The following is a 13724-nucleotide window of genomic DNA, read 5'->3' as shown; positions in this document are numbered from 1 at the left end:
GGGACCTGCTGTAGGGAGCAGCTTTCGGAAGGGTAGCGCCCTGTCCGGCACCCTCACCAACACTCAGAGAGGCTGGGGTCCAAGCCAACTCACTTCCCCCACCCGCACTTTGGTTTCCTATTTTTTTCATGTCTCTTAGACTTTTCCCGTGGGAAATCCTACCCATCCTTCCAGGCCAGCCTGAGGAGCCCTCCCTGACTCCCCCCACCATCCCTTTTCTCCCCCCACCTTAGCAGGTTTCTCCCTCCTTCCTGCCCTCCTACAGGACTTAGGGTCCAGCTCACAGGTGCCCAAGTCCCATGCCGTGTGTTTTCCCAGCAGAATCATGGGGTCCCTAAGGACAGGGTACCTGTCCCAGAGGAAGCCCGTCTGGGCACCTGTGGGTGCTCAGTAGGGGCTCTGATGGGCTGATTCCCCAGCTTCAGCCCCCCTGGTCTCCACCCTCTCGCCACTCCCCATGCTCTGTTGGCCTCAGGGAGCTGGCCTGCCTGTAAGAGCCACCAGAATTCCTGCCTTCAGGCTCAGCCCTGCTCCAGGAATGCGGGGCGGCAACCCAGCTTCTCGTAGCCTGTACAAACCTGGGGCCTGGTCCCTGACCCACCCAGGGAACTTTCAGCAACTTCTTTCTGCCAGTCCCTGGCCTCTGCTCCTTTCCCTTCGGGGAACTAACTGCCCTTCTGTGACTCAGGAGCTGGAGGCAAAGGCCGAGGGTGGTCTCATGTGACGGTAACAGTCATAGAGGGAGGCATGTTGCTTCTGCTTCTCCCAGGGGACGGCTCCTCCCGCGGGAAGGAGGTCCCTAGGAACAATATGGGCTCCATGTATGTGCAGTCTAACCAGCCTGGGCTTCTAGACTCCACCCTGAGCAGTGAAAGAGCAGTGGGCAGGGAGCAAGGAGACCCAGGGAGTCTTGGTTCCCTGTTGTTGTTCAATCGCTTAGTCGTGTCCAACTCTTTGCAACCCCATGGACCGCAGCATGCCAGGCTTGCCTGTCCTCCACTATCTTCCAGAGTCTGCTTAAACTCATGTCCATTGAGTCAGTGATGCCATCCAACCATCTCATCCTCTGTCGTCCCCTTCTCCTCCTGCCGTCAATCTTTCCCAGCATCAGGGTCTTTTCCAATGAGTTGGCTCTTCACATTGGTTCCCCTTCTACCTGGCAAGTCACATTATTTCTCTGAACCTCAATGTCCAGGATATGGCTGCAAGAACCCTAAGAATCTTCACAATTGTGTGACTTTCAGCAGCCCACGTCCAAGGAGAAGTGCTGCTGGGCAGGCCATGTCCTAAAGAAACCTGTGAGTGGCATGTCCCAGCTGGCACCACGTTCCCTGGCTGACAAAGGGACCCCCTGAGGAAGCTTTGAAGCCAGCAGCTTTGGGTTCTGATCCCAACTCTGCCTCTCACTTGCACATAATGTAACTTTCTGACCCCGTTTTACAGATGGGAGACCTGAGCCCCTCCTGATGGAAGAAATGTGCCCACGATCTAGTGCCAGTCCCTGGGCCTGCCGGCTTGCAGCGCTGTGTCCTACCTCTCTTTTCCCAGTGGACTGACCCTAAAGGGTGGACAGTTGAAGAGAGGTCAGGGTGCTGGGAGGGGTGTTCAACTTTCAAAGGCTGAGTTGGAGGCGGCCACCTCTCAGAGCCCAGCTGGCAAGACCAGTTCCTCTCCCCAGGAGGGTCTGGAGCTCCACCCCTGATGCCCCGTGTCCGGAGGTGGAGTGGGGGCCAGATGGGACCACGTGCACCAGAGGGAAGCCCTGGAGGGGTGGCGGGGCAGCCTCCCGGGTTGTGGCCGGGGCCGTAGCCGGTCCTGATTCTTTCATCTCCAGATGCCCTGGCCTCCCTCCCCACATGGCACCCGGAAGGAGCGCGGGCCTTCCTCTCCTGGGTTCTGCAGCAGAACTGTCAACAGCGGGTGGGTGGTCAGAGTGGGGTGCAGAGTGGGCGGTGCCTCCCGCAGTCCTTGAAGTGTGTGAGGCTCTGCGTTCATGGCACCCCTCCCCACCCTCCAAGTCCCTCCCATCCTTGTCAGGGCTGTTTATGACAAGGGCTGGGCGGCCTGTGGGTGGGGGCAGGGCAGAGGGGGCAGGGCAGCCCCAGTTGTGGATGGGCAGACAGAACCTCTCCTCCGGCTGCTGGAGGGTGTGCTCGGGGCCACCGCGTGCCTACTGGTCACTTCTCAAAGGCTGCGTCTGCTTTAAAGGGAGTGTCCTCCTTCTTAGCTGCAATCAAGGCTGCGTCTCCTCACCAAGCTGTGTGCACACAGGGCTGGGTCTGCCCAGAGAAGGTGCTGTTTCTACATACACAGAGGGGTGCTGGGTGGCCCCCTGAGGCCCTGAGATTGTGCCTGGGGGTCACCCGACCCCAGGCAGACTTTGGGTGGGGAGGGGGGCCCTGAAGGGGCACAACAGGTGGGACTCAGTGCACACTCTGGCACACCCCTGCCCAGTGCCCAACAGCCTTTTCCCAATTCCTGATCCACCCGGTTGATGACCACTGGCACTTCCGACAGGGAACCCCAGCTCTGCCGGTGGGCACAGAGCTTGGGAGCCCCACGGCTGCTTCTGCGCCAGCCCTGGATGGTCTTGAGAAGTCAAGAGAACCACTGCCCAGTTGGAAGTGCCCTCCCACTCAAGACATGTCCTGCCCTGCCAGCACATCCTTCAAGAGAAGGGTAGGCGGAAGCCTGGGGCCTAGCCTCCCCAGTGGCCACCTCGGTTCCCCAGACACCCAAGTCCAGGGAGCAGTTTGGATCTGGAGGCCAGGCTGGACCAGGCCAAGAGCCCCAGTGGGCTCTGGGATGAGCCAAGCCTCCCCTTTGGGGTTTCAGACACCCCTTCCTTCATGCATCCTGGAGGGGGGATGGGATGGGTGGGGAGAGGCACTCTGTCTTCATCCTTCCAGCACTCTTACCGCTCAGCCCCCCTCCCTCACACAGGACTCTCTGGGAGGTCATGGGATATGCAGGGCCCTGCCTGATGTGGCTCTGACACATTGTGACCTTGACCAGAAGCTTCCATAGAACCAGCTCTCACACAACCAGAGCCTTGGCTCGGGGGGTCCCCAGGGCCCATGTGCAGTGATGCCATCACTGCGACTTCCTTTCCCCTCTTCCCTCAGCGCCCCATTCTTCCCACCCAGGCCTGGGCTCAGGGGAGCTGATGATGAACCAGCAAATGACTGCCTGAAATACCAGCTCCTTCTCCACCCCACTTGCAATGCCCTAATCCCCTCCCGTCCCAGCTCCCAGCTTGGGCTGGGGCAGAGCCCAGGTGTTTCTCGTTAAGGGTTTTATTGCGGATTCTCAGGCTCTGGCTGAGGAAGGTTGAGGGGCTCCCCAAGCCTCCGCCCCACCCCCAGGCTGCACCCACACAGCGGGGTCGGGTGACTGGTGGGGCGGTCCTCTCCATTCCTGGTCCCTTACCCTTGCCAGGAAGTCACCCAAAGCTGCCGAGCTCCAGCCTCCAAATGCACTGCCTTCCACCCACACTTCACGCCAGACAGAGTATCCTCCTGAGGAATAAAGTTAATCATCCCATGCCCTGACTTTTAAATCCACCATAGCCTGCCCTTTTTTGTTTTTTCAACAACTGGCTCTGATGTGTAGCACTTGCCAATTCCCACCATGGCCAGTTTCAAACACCCAGTGTGAGGTCACTGAACTTGTGCACAGTCAGCTTCCATAGGCCGGGAGCAGCTGACTCCACACACCATGGCCACCTCTTCCTTTTACTCCAACCCAGGATGCGAGCCCTCCTTTAAGGCTCCACTTGTCCTTCTTGCCTCCTCTGCCACTGCCTTCCTGTCCCCGCCCATCCCCCCCACAGACACCACCCACTAGATCTGACCTGAGAGTCCCTGAGTGCACCTAGCACATGTCCCAAACATCCCTCTCCTGCTTGGCCTGGCCGGCTCCTTTAATAATAACCCTGTTCAAGGACTTCCCTGGTGGTCCAGTGGCTAAGACTCCATACACCCAGTGCTGGGAGTGCTGGGTTCGATCCCTGGTTGGGGAACTAGGTTCTACATGCAGCAACCAAGACCCAGTGCAGCCAAATAAATAAATGAATATTTAAAAAAAATATTCTGTTCAGATGTTTCCCTCCTTTAGGCTCTCAGACTCCCCAGGCTGGACAAGATGCCCTTCTTCTGTGTCCCTAGGATACTGCCTTGGCTGTTTGCATTGTACAGTCATGCGAGTCTGTCCTTCCCACGAAACCATGGGCTCTGCAGAGACTCTGACCCAGGAAAGCCTCTGTGATTCTGTTAAGGGTGTGAGATGCATGAAGTGGCCTGCTCAGGGCTCTAGGGGGAGAGCTGCCACACAGGCCCATGTCACAATCTTGGACCTTTCTCAGCAGATCCCAGCACCACCTGCTTGTCCAGCTTCCTAGCAGACGCACTGCAGGGACAGGGCACTGCCCATACTCACCCCCTATGGGGGGACAGGGCCATCCCTTAACTCCTAGATCTGAGACATGCCAGGTGTTACCCCAGTCCATCCCCAGGAGCACAGAGCTGGCAGGGCTGGGGCAGAAGGGGGCGACCACCCTCACCCTGCTGTTTGTATCCTTGTGACCATGGCTTCCTGCACCACAGGTTATCATTGTTGACCCTGGCAGCAGTACCCAGACATTTCGGGGAGACCATCATATCCTGTTCCTGGAGCAACCCTGGACCCAAAGAGCCTCCTGCACACCCTGTCCAGTGGTCCTGTGGGACCAAAATGGATGAAACAGGGAGCAGCTGTGTTCAGGGGAGTGCTATGTGCTTCTGAGCGAAAAAGACCTGAGTTTGCTTGTCAGTGTGGCCACTTAGCAGCTGTATGAAGTCGTGGCTTGGGGCCTCATTTTCCTCATCCGTAAAATGGAGTAGTAACTCCTGTTTCTCAGAAGTTTTGTCTGCATAAGACTAATGGCCACTATGTATGGAGTGCTTGCAAAGTCCCATGCAAAATGCAGTTTCTGTGATTTGGTTTACTTACGTTATCTTCTTTAATCCCCGCACAGCCCTTTGAAGAAAGACCTGTTAGCCCCATTTCACAGACCAGAAAATCGAAGTTCTAAGGAGTTTATAGTCACATAACAAGAAAAAGGGAGTCAAAATGCAAAGCCCCTGAATTTAGAGGGCAGGTGTGTATCGGGCGTGACAGATTCTAATCATATGGTGAAGTGACGTGCTTAGTCGCTCAGTTGTGTCCGACTCTTTATGACCCCATGGACTGTAGCCCACCAGGCACCTCTGTCCATGGGGATTCTCCAGGCAAGAATACTGGAGTAGGTTGCCATTTCCTTCTCCATGGGATCTTCCTGACCCAGGGATAGAACCGGGGTCTCCTGCACTGCAGGCAGATTTTTTACCAACTGATCTACGGGGAAAGCCCTATCACAAAGTAGGCAATATATATTATTAGTAATTATTGCAAATCCTGCTTTCTGGCATGTATTAGGAAATGGAATTTTTAAAAAATCTCTTCCAATGTCTCTGAACCAGAACCTTAAGGTAAGCATCAGCTTTCCTGGTTTTCAAGAGAGGAAACCGAGTTATAAGAACTTCTGCTTTATTGACTATGCCAAATCCTTTGACTATGTGGATCACAACAAACTGGAAAACTCTTCAAGAGATGGGAATACCGGACCACCTGACCTGCCTCCTGAGAAATCTGTATGCAGATCAAGAGGCAACAGTTAGAACTGGACAAGTAACAACAGACTGGTTCCAAATTGGGACAGGAGTACGTCAAGGCTGTATGTTGTCACTATGCTTATTTAACTAATATTCAGAGTACATCAGAAGAAATGCTGGACTGGATGAAGCACAGGCTGGAATCAAGATTGCCGGGAGAAATATCAATAACCTCAGATATGCAGATGACACCACCCTTATGGCAGAAAGTGAAGAAGAACTAAAGAGCCTCTTGAAGAAAGTGAAAGAGGAGAGTGAGAAAGTTGGCTTAAAACTCAACATTCAGAAAATGAAGATCATGGTATCAGGTCCCACTACTTCATGGCAAATAGATGGGGAAACAGTGGCAGAATTTATTTTTAGGGGCTCCAAAATCACTGCAGAGGGATGGTGACTGCAGCCATGAAATCAAAAGACACTTGCTCCTTGGAAGAAAAGTTATGACCAACCTAGACAGCATATTAAAAAACAGACATTACTTTGCCAACAAAGGTCCATCTAGTCAAAGCTATGGTTTTTCCAGTAGTCATGTATGGTTGTGAGAGTTGGACTGTAAAGAAAGCTGAGCACTGAAGAATTGATGCTTTTGAACTATGGTGTTGGAGAAGACTCTTGAGAGTCCCTTGGACAGCAAGGAGATCCAACCAGTCTATCCTTAAAGAAAATCAGTCCTGAATATTCATTGGAAGGACTGATGTTGAAGCTGAAACTCCAATACTTTGCCCACCTGATGAGAAGAAGTGACTCGTTTGAAATGACCCTGATGCTGGGAAAGATTGAAGGCGGGAGGAGAAGGGGACGACAGAGGATGAGATGGTTGGACGGCATCACCGACTCAATGGTCATGAGTTTGAGTAAGCTCCGGGAGTTGGTGATGGACAGGGAAGCCTGGCGTGCTGAAGTCCATAGGGTCGCAAAGAGTTGGACATGACTGAGCAGCTGAACTGAACTGACTGATAGTCCAGGCAGAGCCCGGCTGAGCACCATCCGCCAACTGAGCTGGCCCCAAACAGGGAGCACTGTCCAATTCACCAGATACATTGTACAGACTGGGGGTGGGCCTGATCTAAAGGAGATGGGGCCATCAGTCCCAGAGTCCAGGAGCCAGTGTCCTGTCCTGACCTTGGCCTTGGTCCCTCTCTTCACTAGGAGTCTGTTAATCTCTGCCGAGTCTCGAAATTAACTTCTCACCCTCAAGTAATAAGGATCCTAAATCAGGGTTTGTACTTGGACAAAGGAAGCATTCTGATTTGTGAATCTAGAAATAAGGAGATCCATATAGTTGAACAGCGCTTGGGTTCTTCTAGTTTTGGGGTGATTACGAACAAAGTTCCCACATGGGTACATGGAATGATACTCAGCAATTAAAAGCAGCTCTGATATAGGTCAAATGCAGTCTCCTAAACAAAAGAAGCCAGACTCAGAAGGCTCTATGCTCTATGATTCCGTTTACAGGATGTCTGGAAAAGGAAAAACTACCAAGACAAAAACAGATCAGTGGTTGCTGGGGTTGGGGAGTGGAGTCAGGGGTCGATTGCGAAGGGACAGAGGGAGTTTGGGGGGTGCTGAGACTGTTTATATCATAATTGTGGTAGTGGTTACATGACTGTATGGGTTTGTAAAAGAATTATACAACAATAAGAATGAATTACTGATTGTAAGTTAACTAGAGTTCAATTTAAAGAAGCCAAATAAAACCACTGGATTTTTATTTTTTTAATGAAACAAGAATGAATTATTGTACAAAAAAAAGAGACTTTAATTTTTTTATTGGAGTATAATTGCTTTGCAAAGTTGTGTTAGCTTCTATACAGCCAAGGGAATCAGCTGTACATATATATATACATATATATATATATGTCCCCTCTTTCTTGGATTTCCTTCCCATTTAGAGCACCATAGAGCACTAAGCAGAGTTCCCTGTGCTGTGAACCGAATACAGTCGGTTCTCGTTAGTTACCTATTTTACACACAGTAGTGTCTATATGTCAATCCCAATCTCCTAATTTTTCCCATTCTCCCCTTCCCCCCTCAGTACCCATACATTTGTTCTCTACGCCTGTGTCTCTGTTTCTGCTTTGCAAATAAGTTCCTCTGTACCATTTTTCTAGATTCCACATATATGCATTAATATATGACATTTGTTTTTCTCTTTCTGACTTAGTCTGTATGACAGTCTCCACGTCCTTCATTTTTTAAAAAACAGGAAAAAATTACATTTCCTTTTCAGTCCCTTTCCCATTCATTTTGACCTTAAGATAAATTTGAACACTAACGTAATTGCACTTAGTGGATATTTCCGAAGCGCCTCCTACGTTCCGGGTCCTCTGTTATGTACGGAGATGGCAGTGGGACCCCCATCCCTTCTCAGCTGTACTGTGCCGTCAGCCCGTGCCACCCCTTCATCTCCAACGTATGTACTCAGGACCAGTGTACCCCTATTTCCCTTTTGGGGGCGGGGGGGACTCTGGATCACTTCTGCCTGATGTGGGTCAATCGGTAACTATGTGCTGAAACACTGGAATTTCTGAGACGTTTCCATGGTTTATGGGACCATAATATTTGAAGTGGGAACCTGGGAACCGTCCTCCACACCTCCCTCCTCCTTGTCACCCGCACCCCCGGTGCCCCACACAGAAGGTGGGGGTGGGGTGGCACAGACTGCCAGGCAGCGGCTGTAGCCCAACTGCGTCCTGTCAACACGAATCCTGTGTTACAGCATTTGAGGGGCAGCCAGCAGTGTTTTTTTTTTTTTTTCTCACTGACCCAAGAGTGACCGGATTATTATGCAAAAAAAAAAAAAAAAAATCAAGGCACTGGCCAGTCCTACCAGTGTTCCTTCCTGAATGTCTTCCCAGTTCATCTCCCCAAGGCCCTCCCTTGCACCAGGCAAGGCACCTCTCACAGGGACCCCTAAATGGGCCTCCCAGCGGATCAGCTCCACCCTATTCCCCTCACACCTCAGCCAGAGGGGTATTTTGGATATCATCAGTGCAAATCCATGAGAAAAATGGGCCAAATAATATGAAGAAGCAGTTCCCCTATGGAAAAAAAAAAAAAAAAAAAAAAACCGCAAATAGCAAAAACACATGAAGAGATTCCTAACTTCATCTATAGTTAAATATATGAAAATCAAAACAACCATGGAATACCATCTTCATATCCTCCACCCCAGGGGAGAAAAGAAAATGGAGCCGTTTGATGACACGTATGGTGACATGGGAAAGAGTTGTCTTGGGGCTTGTCCCACGAAGTCTGGGTGTGGTGACAGGTGCGGCAAACTGGTGGAACTTTTGGAAGATGATCATAAAGAACTTCCCCTTTGTCTAGAACCCACTCTGCTTGAGAGGTGCCCAGGGTGCAACCTCCCAACTCTCCCCTGGGTCTGTACCATGTGATACTCTAGGATGGCTGTCTGGGAAGGTATTCCCCAGCAAGGTTTCTAACTGCAAACGCCTGGAAATGAGATGCCCATCCAGTGGGAAGAATCATGTCAGTAACGTGCATCTGCTCCACTGTACAACCAAGTGCTCCACAAACATTAAACACAGGAGGGCGGGAGCCTCCCTGGTGACTCAGTGATAAAGAATCTGCCTGCCAGTGCAGGAGACACGGGTTCGATCCCTGATCCAGGCAGATTCCACAGGCCACCGAGCAACGAAGCCTGTGCTCTAGAGTCTGCAAGCTGCAACCACTGCTGTAACTACTGAAGGCCTCGCACCTTAGTGCTTGTGCTCCGCAACAAGAAAACTCAGTAGTGCACCGCGACTAGAGAGTAGACCCTGCTCATCACAACCAGAGAAAAGTCCTTACAGCAACGGAGATCCAGCACAGCCATAAATTAATCAGTTAAAATAAATAAATGCAATGGGGTAAGGACTTGCCTGGCTGTGCCTCCGATGCAAGGGGCAAGGGTTCAATCCCCCATCGAGAAAGTAAGGTCCCACATGTGCACCATGTGGCTGGGACAGAAGAATAAAAAAAAGAACAATGGCGTAGGACCGAATACACGTGCTGAAATGAAACCAGGTCAGGAAAAGGAAGCTGCTGCAGATCTCGGCATGTAGCGCCATCCCTTTGGTGTAAGTCTTGAAAACATAGGCTTACCCTCACAAGTGTATGATGGAAAAAATTTCTGGAAGCACACACTGAAAACCTGCTAAGTGAAATTGCCTTTGGCGAGACAGGTGGGGAATAGGAGGCTTTCACTTTTCTTTGTTTACTTTTCTGTTCTGCTTGGATTTCAAATTCATATGCACAGAGCGTTTTAATTTTTGAAATGTCATCAGGCAAGATCTGGAGTGGGAAGCGGGGACGGGGGGCGGATTTGAGGCCAATTTCGTTTTCTTCTCTCTACTTTGCTATATCAAAAAGAATCACAATCAATGTGTTTAAATGTTGCAAAGCAAACAAAAACTTTCAGTGCCCAGGGGATAAAGTCCACACTCCTGAACTCGTGCTGGGAGGTCCCGCGGCGCCAGTGGCAGGCACGTCCCGGCTTTGGTCTCCTGACTTCTGGGTCTCAACCACAGCCGAACCCATCCACCTTTCACATCCCAAAGACCCTGGCTCTCCCTCATCTCTAGGCCTCTGGCCACACTGCTTGTCTCCCTGGCACACTCTGCCCACTCTGATCCACCCCTAACCTTTGCTTCCTCAGCCCTCAGCCCTGACACCAGGTCCCCGCCCATCGTCCCCTGACTGGCAAGCCTAGCCCTGCCCTGCTGCCCTGCCCGGAGCCCTGGCCCCACCTCCCATTACATCACAGCTCCCACTAGGCCAGAATGGCTGTCCCACTAGCCTGCCTTGCTAGCTCTCAACACCCTCGAAGGCAAGAACACCTCTGGCGTCCAGGGCCCAGCGCCGTGCGGGACACAGTAGGTTTCATAACCGTCTGCCATCTGGACTGACAGCTGACTGCCTGAACCAAATGAGGAACGCAGGGGCAGCTGGCACTCCAGGCTCATCCCTGATACAGGCCCGTCTATGGAGTAGGATCCCTGGGCCTGGCCCCAGACGCCGGGCCCCAGGGCCTGCAGAGGCAATCTGGAGGGGCAGACAAAGCAACCCGCAGCAGCGCCGCCCGTTCAACTCCAAGGTGGCTTTTATTTCCTCTTCTGCGGGTGCCAAGTCCCTGAACAAATATTTTCCTGGAGTGGAGGAGTGGCTTAGCTCCCAGCCTTAAGTGCTGGAAACACCTTTGGGTCGGGCAGTTTCCAGGAACCAGAGGAAGAGAGGGGTCTGGCTACAGTGGGGGAGGAGGGGGTCGGGAAGAGGGGGTCAAAAGGGCTGCCCTCTGGGCCATGCCCACCCTCCTGGCTGGCGGCTGGGTCCTCCGTTCACCAGCAGCCCTGGGACTGGGCTGGTGCTCTGGGACCATAAATGAGAATACTCTGGGATCCTGAAGAAAACGTGGGCCATGCGGGCCTCTTTCATTTTTGCTGCAAAAGCTACAGTGGGGTTTAAAAAAACTAATTAGAATCTCAGAAGCCTTTCATAAGCTGTTTTTCCCCCTCCCTCTAACTTTCTTATTGCAGAATAAAATACACAGACGATACTCATCTTCATTGTATAACTTGATGATTTATTTACAGATACATACGCCCTTGATGCCTTGGATGGCATCACCGACTCAATGGACACGAGTTTGAGCACACTCCAGGAGATGGTGAAGGACAGGGAAGCCTAGCATGCTGCAGTCCATGCGCTCTCAAAGTCAGACAGACTTAGCGACTGAAGAACATTACTCCTGTAATCACCACCTATGTCAAGCCAGAGAACATTCCAGAAAACCTTTCAGAGAAACATCCTCATGCCCCTACCTTGTCCATACCACACCCCCAGCAGAAGTATCACAGGCTTCTGTCACCAATCAATTTTGCCTGTTGCTGAACTTTAGAGAAATGGAATCATGCCCTCTGGTCTCTTTGGCATCTGGCTTCTTATGCTTAACATAGTGCCTGTGATGTCATCTATGCTGAACGTGTAGCCATCGCTGGTTCTTTCTTAGTGCTGAGTAGTATTGCACTGTGGCAATACAGCACAATTCATTTATCTGATCTCTTGTTGGTGAACACTTGGGTTGATCCCATGTTTGGGTTGTGATGTAGACATTCTCCCACAAACCCTTCTGCAGACATGTGCTCTCCTTCTGCCTGGATTCTAGCATAGACATCGGCACAGGTTTGATTTTAGCCTCTCAAGTGCTTGTACGACAGGCACATTTTCCAACAGCGTGGGAGCTTTCCGGTGGCCCCACATGCCCTTGAACAATTGTCCAAGTTTAACGTCAGCCTTTCTGGTGAGTATGTGGTGGTGTCTCACACCGTTAATAAACTTTTCATGACCTCTTGACTTTGCAGAGCATGACAGAAGCATCAGACAGCTACAAGGAGCTCCCAAAGACAGAGGCTCCCATATCTGCAGCCATCCCCCATGCCACGCCTCGTTCTGGCCTCATAATGAAGCATCTACCCTTAAGAAGCACCCAAGGTAGCAGGAAGCCAGTGTGGAAACAGATATTTGCAGTAATGGGGTGAGAGGTGCCGGGAGCAGTGACCCAGAAGTTATGGGGACACAGAGGACGCAGGGCCTCACCTCAGAGGAACTTCTCACCAAGACTGGAAGTTGAGCGGGTGCTGCGGCAGCACTGACGAGGACCTGACTTGGGGTACACTCACTCTCACAGCCACACACCACGAGTGGGTGCAAAGCTGGCTCAAGGATCACTACTGGGGGCAGGGGGCAGGCAGGGAGGAAGCCAGGCGAGGGCTGTGCCCATGGCCCAGCAGAGCTGGCAGGACCCCACACCCCTCTGGGCTTGCTGGGCTGGGGCCTCCCCCAGCTCCTGCCACTCCAGGAACCAGGAGTTACCCCCTTCCCGAGCCCGACTAGCTCTTCGGCCAGGCTCCAGGGACAGGGCGTGTGGCTGCAGATGATGGGGAGAGAGGTGAAAGGCTGGCCCTGGGACACCTCTCTGGACAGGAGTTCCCTCACTTCAGTTTAGTCCCTCAGTTGTGTCTGACTCTTTGCGACCCCATGGACTGCAGCACACCAGGCCTTCCTGTCTGTCACCAACTCGAAGAACTTACTCAAACTCATGTCCATTGAGTTGGTGATGCCACCCAACCATCTCATTCTCTGTCATCCCCTTCTCCTCCTGCCTTCAATCTTTCCCAGCCATCAGGATCTTTTCAAATAAATCAGCTCTTCGCATCAGGTGGCCAAAGTATTGGAGTTTCCGCTTCAGCATCAGTCCTGCCAATGAACATTCAGGACTGATTTCCTTTAGGATGGACTGGTTGGATCTCCTTGCACTCCAAGGGACTCTCAAGAGTCTTCTCCAACACCACAGTTCAAAAGCATCAGTTCTTTGGTGCTCAGCTTTCTTCATAGGAGTTCCCTGCACCTGTGTAAAAGCCGCTTTCTCTTCCAGATGCTGCTTTGGGATCCACCTACCATCCGTGTCTAACCCGTGAGGGTTACCCCCGCCCAGCTCTGGGAGCGCTGTCCCTTCTGCCCCTGTTAGGCCCCACCCTTGACCACCAGCTCCAAGGACCACCTCATCACGGGCGCCTTTTCCCTCAGGCTCCATGTGAAAGTGTGTTTGTGGGAGATGGAGGTGACGCCCAGTGAGGCGGTAACACACCGTTCAGGTCCTACCAGCTTAACTTCTTAACGAGCTCTCCAATCCAGCCTCCCCTCCGCAGCCCTCCCCTGTCCCCGGGCCTCCACCCCCACATCCCTCTGCAATCCCTAACCTTTCCCACATTTGCTTGAGGCTCTCTGGCAGCCCTTGGCAAGGTCACAAGGCAGGTGACCACCACTTTCCTACCACATTCCAGCCTCCCCTCTTCTCACACCTGCTTTTGCTCCACATCCAGCACAGAGCCTCTTGAGTCCTGATTTTTGCTGAAGCTGGGCCTTCTGCCTGGAATGCCTCCTCCCTCCGGTTTGAGAGGCTGACTTGAGTCTGTCCTTCAAGACCCAGGTCAATTGCCACCTCCAGGAACCTCCCCTCCAATGCCAAGCCGG

The sequence above is a fragment of the Bubalus bubalis genome, chromosome 12, assembly GCF_019923935.1.
Source record: "Bubalus bubalis isolate 160015118507 breed Murrah chromosome 12, NDDB_SH_1, whole genome shotgun sequence".
NCBI lineage: Eukaryota > Metazoa > Chordata > Mammalia > Artiodactyla > Bovidae > Bubalus > Bubalus bubalis.
Note: the sequence above shows the minus strand (reverse complement) of the source record.